Source organism: Anabas testudineus, chromosome 11, assembly GCF_900324465.2.
Source record: "Anabas testudineus chromosome 11, fAnaTes1.2, whole genome shotgun sequence".
Lineage (NCBI taxonomy): Eukaryota > Metazoa > Chordata > Actinopteri > Anabantiformes > Anabantidae > Anabas > Anabas testudineus.
Window position 1 is genome coordinate 5,041,889 of NC_046620.1, and position 10,634 is coordinate 5,052,522.

At 35.5% G+C, this 10,634-nt stretch overlaps 1 protein-coding gene and 1 long non-coding RNA gene across 2 annotated transcripts in view; both read left to right on the plus strand.

The window, feature by feature from the left end:
- LOC113153634 (hepatic lectin-like) overlaps nt 1–10,634 on the plus strand; it is an 83,941-nt gene that overhangs the window by 27,006 nt on the left and 46,301 nt on the right. The window lies entirely within an intron of this gene.
- LOC113154121 overlaps nt 8,045–10,634 on the plus strand; it is a 10,710-nt gene continuing 8,120 nt past the window's right edge. The window contains exon 1 of the long non-coding RNA XR_003298005.1: nt 8,045–8,133. This is a non-coding gene — a long non-coding RNA (uncharacterized LOC113154121). The remainder of the gene's footprint in view (nt 8,134–10,634) is intronic.

Below are 10,634 nucleotides of genomic sequence, written 5' to 3' on the forward strand. Positions count from 1 at the left end.
GACTAAAGTGATTTAATATCATCCTGTTTCTGCTGGTTAAAATAGATGTTTTAACTGCAGGAGATTAATCACAGGAAGGAAAGAAAGATGATAAACAACTGAGTGAAGTGGTTTAAAGAAGGAAATGAACACGATGAAAACGTGTTGTTGAGTTAATGAAACAACTTCATAAATCTGCAAAAAGACTAAAACATCATAAAAACAAAATGAAAACTCATTATGATGATTATGATTATGGTGATTATATGTGGTTTCTTCAGTCTTCTATATCTGCTGTATACAGACTCAAATGTCTGTATTAACAGTTCTTTAACCTTTAACCTTCTTCTGAACATGAATTGAACATTGAAGAACATCAGCTGTTCTTCTATTATCTACTCTTTGCTGCTACAGACCTGGCAGCTCTTCTTCTCCCATAGTTGAGCCACATTTGTCTTGAGGGAGGAAGCAGCTGAGACCCTCAGTGTGGTTTGAAGATGATCATCAGTAAGTCTGGACCTGTACTTGGACTTGTTGAAGTTCAGCTCAGGGAAGCTGGAGGTCAATTCTTTTAAAAACTGCAAATAGTGCGATGCAAATAAAAACAATGAGCCACAAATAGTGGTGCGACCCTAATTGGTCCGGGTTACCGGGGATTGTTATTGTCGATGGACAGGTTTCTCTATGTGATTGCAGACCACATTAGGCTGCATTGAGTTCCTCGCTTTTCTTTTAATCCGCCCCGAACGCATCACTTTGATTTATAATGTCCCGCTGGGCAGAAACTTAAAAAAACTTTTTTTTTTTAAGTGTTTTGAACGCAGCGCGCTGGGACAAGTGTCCGCGTGAGCTTCATAGAAACGAGGCTGAAAACTCTCCATGGCAACGCTGCTGTCACTCACGGAGAAATGTTTCTCTGATTGGATTAATCCCGGACGATATCCCGCCCAGAGACCCATATACCCCACCGTGATTGGTTGGTTCGTTCAGCTCCGCACCAACACTGTGAAGTGTCAAACTAACATTAAACTTTCATTTAAAGGCGGGGGTCCGCGGGCCACGAGTTTGAGACCCCTGCATTAAAATAATTAAAGAACAATAAGAATCCAATTTAACTTTAAAATGTAATTCATTAATTGAGGAATTTTTGTCATTCAATAAATGACTGATGCTGAGAACAAACACTGAATTAACCAGTTTGTTATTGATTAATAAATGTGAGCTACAACAGCCTGGGTTTTCTTTATATTGTCTAATAAACTCTGTTTAAACTGTTGTTTTTATTATCAATTTACAACTTCAAGACGTTAAAAACTGAGTTTCTGAAACATGTTTGGATACCAATGATCCTTTATAAACACAACTGGTGTAGTTTATTAGATCTAACTTAACTACTTCAATTATCATGTTGTTAAAATAAATTTTCTATAAAACAACACTTAAATACGGTGAATAAATAGACTGTGATGCAGGGTTTGAAAAGTTTCCATGGATTTTGTCCTGCTGTAGAAACAAACTACACAATTTTACAAATAGATATTTAAAAAAAAAAAAAAAAAAAAACAAGAAAACTAAATTCTACAAGGACACTTAGGAACTTAATATATTTCAAACATTTATCCAAAGTAGATTAACTCCAGTACTGAAAACGAAAATAATCATAAATGACCAGAAGGTGGCGTTTTTTATACTTAAAATCTGATTTTAACAACTAGAGTCTTCTCTAAATCTTGATTCTGACAGAAGTCTCTTTTTCCACTGAAAACTATGAAGTCTAATAGACTGATGGTCACTTGGTGGTAAAATGACAGATGACTTTACACTGTTGTTAATTCAAAAGTCCTGAAAACAGGAAAGAAACATTAAATATGAGTTCCAAATATCACACATAAGTAGAAAAGGCGCCGTCTGATGGACACAGTTCATCATTTAATTTGTTAGCTGTAGTCATTTGGTGATTGGCCTTCCTCATTCATTTGTCCCTCGACTATGCAGCAGTTTAGATGCCAAGGCCTCAAAAAACTGTTTTTTAGTGAGGCTATTTAGAAAAAAAGTCTTCAATTTGCTAAGTATTGGACTCTGGAGCAATGGATGGAGATCATGTGGTCTGAAGAGTCCAGATTTACCCTGTTAAAGAATGATGGGAGTATCAGGGTAAGAAGAGAGCCAGAGGAAGTGATGCACCCATCATGACCAGTGTGTACTGTACAAGCCTGTGGGGGCAGTGCTATGATCTGGGGCTGCTGCAGTTGGTCAGGTTTAGGTTCAGCAACGTTATGTGTCCAAAGAATGAGGTCAGCTGACGACCTGAATATACTGAAGGACCAGATTATTACATCAGTGGATTTCTTCTTCTCTGATGACACAAGCATATTATAAGATGACAATACCAGGAATCATCGGGCTCAAATTATAAAAGACTGGTTTCAGGAAGCAGGACACAGTTTTTTCACACATGGATAGACCACAATAGAGTCCAGACCTTAATCCTATTGAGTCATTAGGATGTTCTGGCGAAGACAGTGGTCTGACTCTCCCATCATCAAAACAAGATATTGGCGAAAATTAAATGCAGCTCTGGACGAAAATAAATGTTGTGACATTTCAGAATCTTATTGAAACGATGCCACGATGACTGTGTGCTCTAATCAAAACGAAAGATTATCCAATGAAATACTAGAGTGTGTGGCTCTATTTTTGAACAGGCAGTGTATTAAACTTCCTGTTGTTGATCCAACACCTGAACTAATCAGATCTTAGATAAGATGAGAACCAGACATTTCCCATGATGCCCTGAGGTCTTACAGTCAACTGCAGCACGTGGCTCCAAAATCTGCAGCCACCTCGGTCTCGGATTGTTTGAAGTTAGTTTATATTTCATTTTAGTTTATATAAGAAAAAGTGAACCCAGTTTGTTCTGTAAAAACGACACTTCAGGAAAGAAGTTAAAGAACCACCACTTTTAGTAAATTACTTCCAGTTTTCCCACAAGCAAAGCAAACAAGACACAGAACTGCAAATAAAGAAAGAAATAAACACCTAACAGAACAAGAAAACAGAATTTTGGAGGAAACTTGGGAACTTCTCAAATATAGTTTAATATAATTCAAACCTTTATCCAAAGGAAATAAACTTCATTGCTGTAAGAGTCAAAACTATCATTAAAGGAAACTAAGGGGGCATTTTCTAAACTTAAAATCTGAATTTAAATAAAACTTTGAATTCAATGTTTTGTATTAATATCACGTTTACTTTTACTTTACTTTATTCACACTCACACAACTGTAGAGTCTGTTCTTACAGCCTAAGTTACCTTTATGATGTTTAATAAAACACGTTCAACCTTAAACTGTCTCATTTGTTCTGTTTTTGTAAATTTCTAACTTCAAGTTCCCTAAAAAACCTCTGGATACATCTGATTCTAAATAAAAACAGTCTCTGTGATTTGTTCAATATTGTGACAGTTAAAATAAGTTTGGACCCAAAGATTTAAAAAATAAAATTAATTTTTAGAAAAACGTGAGAAAGGAGGTGGCAGCACGTCCACATCTGCTCTGTATTGAAATTTCATTGTTAAATATGAAACATTTGTGTTTAAAGCTAAATGAAAAGCATCAGCATCTGGTTTGTGACCGTTTTATCTAAATTAAAGTTGCAGTTAAAGAAGAATTCAAATATCTGATCTCGGGGAAGAAGAGTCTCCTTATCTTTCTACAGTATCGCTGAGTCTGAGTTTTTTCGTTAAACCACTAAACTGTGAATGTTGAAGTGTCTGAAACTGTCGTTCACTCAGAGTTAGAGTGACAGACGTTGAAGCTGCACATCGAAAACAACAGTGGAGGAAAGTTAAAGGTGAGTTTTAAATAGGATTTGATGTTTCTACAGAGAAGGTAGGAGGAGAAATGAACATCTACTCAATGTGGATTTGACAAATGTGATGGTTTGAAGGCGTCTGCTGGTCTAAATGTTTCCATAAATACAATAAAGGTTTGATAAACACTTTAATTAGACTGTCTAACCCCCAGATACAGTACTGTGTGTTTTAAATCAGACTTCTCCATCTGACGTACAGAACCAGCATCATGTCGTTCAAAGTGATAAATAATTTATAGAAAAGAGTGGGAGCTCAGTTTATTCAGAGTTAAACATGAAGTATCTGAAGTATTTCTGGGCTGATTATAATTCAGATCGACCTGTTTTATCATCGATAACACGAAAAGTTTTAACTGCAGGAGATTAAACACAGGAAGGAAATATGATAAACAACTGAATGAAGTGGTTTAAAGAAGGAAATGAACACGATGAAAACGTTTTTTGAGTTTATGAAACAACGTGACGAATCTGCAAAAAGACTTTCTGTGTTTGAAACATATTAAAGACAATAAGTAAACTATCTCATTACTGTCTAGTAAAAAAATTGCACAGTGTGTTGTTTTAATTCATGGTTTGTGTTAATAACTATTTTTAAATCCTGTTTAATTCAATTATCTTTTATTTGTATGTTGAGAAATCACAACAGACGTCATCTCAATACTCTTTACAGTGTTCAAGGTTTAAGACCTTACTAAATAGAACTGTACACAGAATTATATAGAAAACACAACAACCTCTCCGTCTCCTCTAAATGTTCAACAGGTGAAGCTCCTGACAGAAAGTCAAAGGTCACAGCAGAGAGCGTGGCCCTGCTGGTTCTCAGTGCTCTGCTGGCAGCTGCTCTTATTGTTATTTACCGTCTCTGTGAGTTTCTACACTTTTATTCATGTTTTATTATCAAAACCTTCATCTAGTGGAGTTTATATTAAAAGTATCATCACTATGATTCATCTTTAACACAGACGTTTATCAGTGTTTATTATAAATAACTTTAATGCCGTCTTTCTTTTTTAATCAGCTTTTGAATATTTCAACACCAAGAAAACTCTGAAGGATGAAAATGAAGCTCTGAGGAAAAATCTCACAGGTTAAAAGTTTGAAACTGTCACAATAAAAGAAAAAGTTCAAGATAGTGTTGTTTTGGCATTTTATTGCTCAGTGATGCAGAGGTGAGGAGGTTGTTTCACCATCGAGGAACTTAAACTTGACGAGTCACATGTGTCTGAAATCCAGTTCAACTTGAGTCAGAATGTGGAGCAAAGATACTGTTGGTAAAACTGATGGAAAATAGAATAAGAGCTCACAATCAATAAAGATACCAACCAGATATGTTTTAAGTTACAAATAAACTTTAAACTCAATGTTTTGTATTAATATCACGTTTACTTCTTTATTCACACTCACACAACTGTAGAGTCTGTTCTTACAGCCTAAGTTACCTTTATGATGTTTAATAAACCACGTTCAACCTTAATCTGTCTCATTTGTTCTGTTGTTGTAAATTTCTAACTTCAAGTTCAATAAATAAATAAAACAGTCTGTGTGATTTGTTTGATTTTGTGACGGTTAAAATAAGTTTGGACCCAAAGATTTAAAAAATAAAACTAAATTTTAGAAAAAGAGACAAACATGAGAGAGGAGGTGGCAGCACGTCCACATCTGCTCTCTATTGAAATTTCATTGTTAAATATAAAACATTTGTGTTTCAAACTAAATGAAAAGCATCAACATCTGGTTTGTGACTGTTTTATCTAAATTAAAGTTGCAGTTAAAGAAGAATTCAAATAGGGGATCTCGGGGATATAGAGTCTCCTTATCTTTCTACAGTATCGCTGAGTCTGAGTTTTTTCGTTAAACCACTAAACTGTGAATGTTGAAGTGTCTGAAACTGTCGTTCACTCAGAGTTAGAGTGACAGACGTTGAAGCTGCACATCGAAAACAACAGTGGAGGAAAGTTAAAGGTGAGTTTTAAATAGGATTTGATGTTTCTACAGAGAAGGTAGGAGGAGAAATGAACATCCACTCAATGTGGATTTGACAAATGTGATGGTTTGAAGGCGTCTGCTGGTCTAAATGTTTCCATAAATACAATAAAGGTTTGCCAGAGACTGTCACAAACCTAGGACCTGACTACATTGCCAGAGACCACACGACAATCAAAAATAGGTTAAATAAAGAATATATATAATGGTGCAATGGATGAGTCAGAATTCAGCGGCCAGACGGAGATGACGCCAGGTGAGTTTGGTGGTCTGGAAGAGGAGACAGAGTTAGGTCGTTTTTTGTGTCGACAAGTGATCATGTTAATTGAGATATTCTCAGAGGAATAAGTGAGTGGCAGCGTAAACCTGATAAGAGGCTGCAATGTCGGAACTATGGATCGTCTGCAAGTCTGAAGTGATCGTTGCAGGTGGCCCCAAGATGGCTGATACCTGAAAGGAGCACGTGGAGACTGGGAGCAGCGGAGGAAAAGGATTTCCAGGAGAATGTTTTATGTTGCACAAGCACAGACAGTCAGTAATTAAACACAATGTCAGTAATCAGTAAACCAGTCCTCCAGAAAACACATCGAGGGTCAGGTCCTAGGTCATACACATACACACACACATCTTCATGATAAAAGAAAATTATACAGTGTTTTCTTTATTAGACTGATGAAAGACTCCTTAATTCTAGAAACACAGAAAATCACTTGATGTCAAAATGTAGAAATTAGAGTGAATGATTAATACAGAACATGATTATTTGGAATATGCTCTAGTTGTGTGTAAAGAAACAACAACGTTTGAGTAAAATTAGATAATAATAATGAGAGATTGTATCTTTGTGTGAGCAGAGTGAAGTTAGCAGAGACGGCTTCCTCATTGGCTGAAAACCACTTACTCTAAAGTCAAGATCCTGAAAACTCAGACGCCTGCAGAGCAACATCACACCGCAACTTGATTCTGTTAATAAACGTTTGTGCTTTGCTGCAACAAACGACTGATTGCAATTTTGATGTTTAAATTGAATAATTTTTCAATTTTGTTAAAATGAAAAAGTTTCAGCTTCAGAAATGTGAATATTTCACTATTTTTATTGACATTTAGATTGTAAGTATTATCTGACAGAAACCAAGTGTGTTGTTAGTTCTACTGTTATTGACAAAAATAATGAAAGAAATAAAGTGAGTCACTGTTTAATTTACTGTAATATGAGGAAAACAGTGGATTGTTAAACACAGAATCAAGTCTCGAGTTTCCTGTTTCCATTCTTCCTCCTGGATTTATATTCTAGACAACAAAAAAGAACAGATTTAAATTCGGGTCTGTTGGTTTGATGGGTGATCGGTGCGTTTACGTTTTAATTATGAAAAGTGTGATGTTTGCTGTTAATGAGTAACTGTAACACTCTGTATCATTCGTGCTGTGTTCTCATTTCTGTCTCTTCGGCCTCTTCAACAGGTTCCCAACAAGAGGGGTCAATCAGAAGAGAGCGTTACTGCTGGTTCTCTGTGTTCTGCTGGCTGCTGCTCTTATTGCTCTTGGTGTTCTCAGTGAGTTTGTAACATTCACATAGACAAACCTTCAATGTTGGGACAAATGTGTTTCGTTCATGCTGTTTAGTTTAAGACAGTGAAAAGAAACTTTCCAGCAACACGAATCTCATGGAAGATTTAATTTATTTGATGTGTTTTAGTGTTGATGGTTCAAAACATTTTAGCATCAAATCAACAAAAGTCAGATGTAACAAATTATTTTTAAATTAATTTCTGGTGAAGTTCATATATATGAAATAATGTCAGATATTTATCTATTGTTTATTATTAAATACTAACCTGTACTAACTACTCTCTTTTGATCAGCTGCTGATTACTTAAAAACTAAGAAACATCTCCAAACACAGAAGGACAGCAAAAATCTCTCAAGTAAGTTGTCACGGTTAGGAACTGTCATCAACAGGTCACTTTAATATGTGACACTAATCTCAATTACATATAGTTTAATTACAACATGATAAATATTACTGAGAAACTTGGGTTTAATGGTTGTGCCCAAAACTCACAGGCCTTCAATCTTTTAATGTTGTGATGTGGTTAGATCAGATTTCTGCCACTTATCTGTGATCTTTACTTCAACTTTTTCATAGATGGTACATGTCCAAAGTGTGAAGAAGGCTGGGAGCTACATAGAGGAAATTGTTATTATTTCTCCACCAATAAATCAACCTGGAACCAGAGCAGAGATGATTGTAGAAGTAAAGGAGGAGATCTGGTGAAGATAGACAGCAGAGAGGAGCAGGTAGAAAACACTGCAGCAGCTTCATGTTCTCACATCTGAACATTTATCATCTCAGCACAGAAAAGTCTCACACAGTCCAATTTCATCAACTCTTCCTGTTCATCGTTCCTGGAGCTCAGACTGAGACAAAATATGAACGGGACGATGACAGCTTCTGGATCGGACTCACAGACTCAAAGGAAGAAGGCAAATGGTTGTGGGTGGACGATTCTGTTCAACATTTCTCAGTTTTTTGTTTGGAACGACACCCAGCCGGACAACTATTCAGAGCAAAATAAAGAATTCCCTGAAGGAGAGGACTGTGTGGTGATGGGAAAGAAAAGAGACGCGGATGACCTGAAGTGTTGGTTTGATGTATTCTGCACAAAATCTTATAAAAGTACTTGTGAGAAATCAGTTTAAACTGGACGAGTCACACGAGTCTGAAATCCAGTTCAACTTGAGTCAGAATGTGAAGCAAAGATACTGTTGGTAAAACTGATGGAAAATAGAATAAGAGCTCACAATCAATAAAGATACCAACCAGATATGTTTTGTTTAAATAAAACTTTGAATTCAACGTTTGTATTAATATCACGTTTACTTCTTTATTCACACTCACACAACTGTAGAGTCTGTTCTTACAGCCTAAGTTACCTTTATGATGTTTAATAAACCACGTTCAACCTTAAACTGTCTCATTTGTTCTGTTGTTGTAAATTTCTAACTTCAAGTTAAATAAATAAATAAATAAAAACAGTCTGTGTGATTTGTTAGATGTTGTGACAATTAAAATAAGTTTGGACCCAAAGATTAAAAAAATAAAAGTAAACTTTAAAATAAGAGACAAACATGAGAGAGGAGGTGGCAGCACGTCCACATCTGCTCTGTATTGAAATTTCACTGTTAAAAATAAAACATTTGTGTTTTTAAACTAAATGAAAAGCATCAGCATCTGGTTTGTGACCGTTTTATCTAAATAAAGTTGCAGTTAAGAAGAATTCAAAGATCTGATCTCGGGGAAGTAGAGTCTCCTTATCTTTCTACAGTATCGCTGAGTCTGAGTTTTTTTGTTAAACCACTAAACTGTGAATGTTGAAGTGTCTGAAACTGTCGTTCACTCAGAGTTAGAGTGACAGACGTTGAAGCTGCACATCGAAAACAACAGTGGAGGAAAGTTAAAGGTGAGTTTTAAATAGGATTGATGTTTCTCCATTTTCATCTGTACAAATAGTTTTTATTTAATTAGAATCTGTGAAATGTGTGAGAATAAATAAATGTTTTTGTTTCCTCATCGACTGACATCACTGAGCACGATGAGCCGCTCACAGAGCTACAGAGAAGGTAGGAGGAGAAATGAACATCCACTCAATGTGGATTTGACAAATGTGATGGTTTGAAGACGTCTGCTGGTCTAAATGTTTCCATAAATACAATAAAGGTTTGATAAAGACTTTAATTAGACTGTCTAACCCCCAGATACAGTACTGTGTGTTTTAAATCAGACTTCTCCATCTGACGTACAGAACCAGCATCATGTCGTTCAAAGTGATAAATAATTTATAGAAAAGAGTGGGAGCTCAGTTTATTCAGAGTTTAAACATGAAGTATCTGAAGTATTTCTGGTCTGGTTATAATTCAGATCGACCTGTTTTATCATCGATAACACGAAAAGTTTTAACTGCAGGAGATTAATCACAGGAAGGAAAGAAAGATGATAAACAACTGAGTGAAGTGGTTTAAAGGAGGAAATGAACAAGATGAAAATGTGACAAATCTGCAAAAAGACTTTCTGTGTCTGAAACATTTTAAAAACTAAAAGAAAAATAACTCATTACTGTCTAGTAAAACATGCACAGTGTGTTGTTTTAATTCATGGTTTGTGTTAATAACTATTTTTAAATCCAGTTTAATTCAGTTATCTTTTATTTGTATGTTGACAAAATACAACAGACGTCATCTCAAGACTCTTTACAGTGTTTAAGGATTAAGACCTTACTAAATAGAACTGTAACCAGAATTATATAGAAACACAACAACCTCTCCGTCTCCTCTAAATGTCAACAGGTGAAGCTCCTGACAGAAGGTCAAAGGTCACAGCAGAGAGAGTGGCCCTGCTGGTTCTCAGTGCTCTGCTGGCAGCTGCTCTTATTGTTATTTACCGTCTCTGTGAGTTTCTACACTTTTATTCATGTTTTATCATCAAAACCTTCATCTAGTGGAGTTTATATTAAAAGCATCATCACTATGATTCATCTTTTAACACAGACGTTTATCAGTGTTTATTATTAATAACTTAATGACGTCTTTCTTTTTTAATCAGCTTTTGAAAATTTCAACACCAAGAAAACTATGAAGGATGAAATGACGCTGAGCAAAATCTCCAAACTCTGAAGGATGAAAATGAAGCTCTGAAGAAAAATCTCACAGGTTAAAAGTTTTGAAACTGTCACAATAAAATCACAATAAAAGAGAAAGTTAAAGATAGTTTTGTTTTGGATTTTATAGCTAGATTTAAGTGA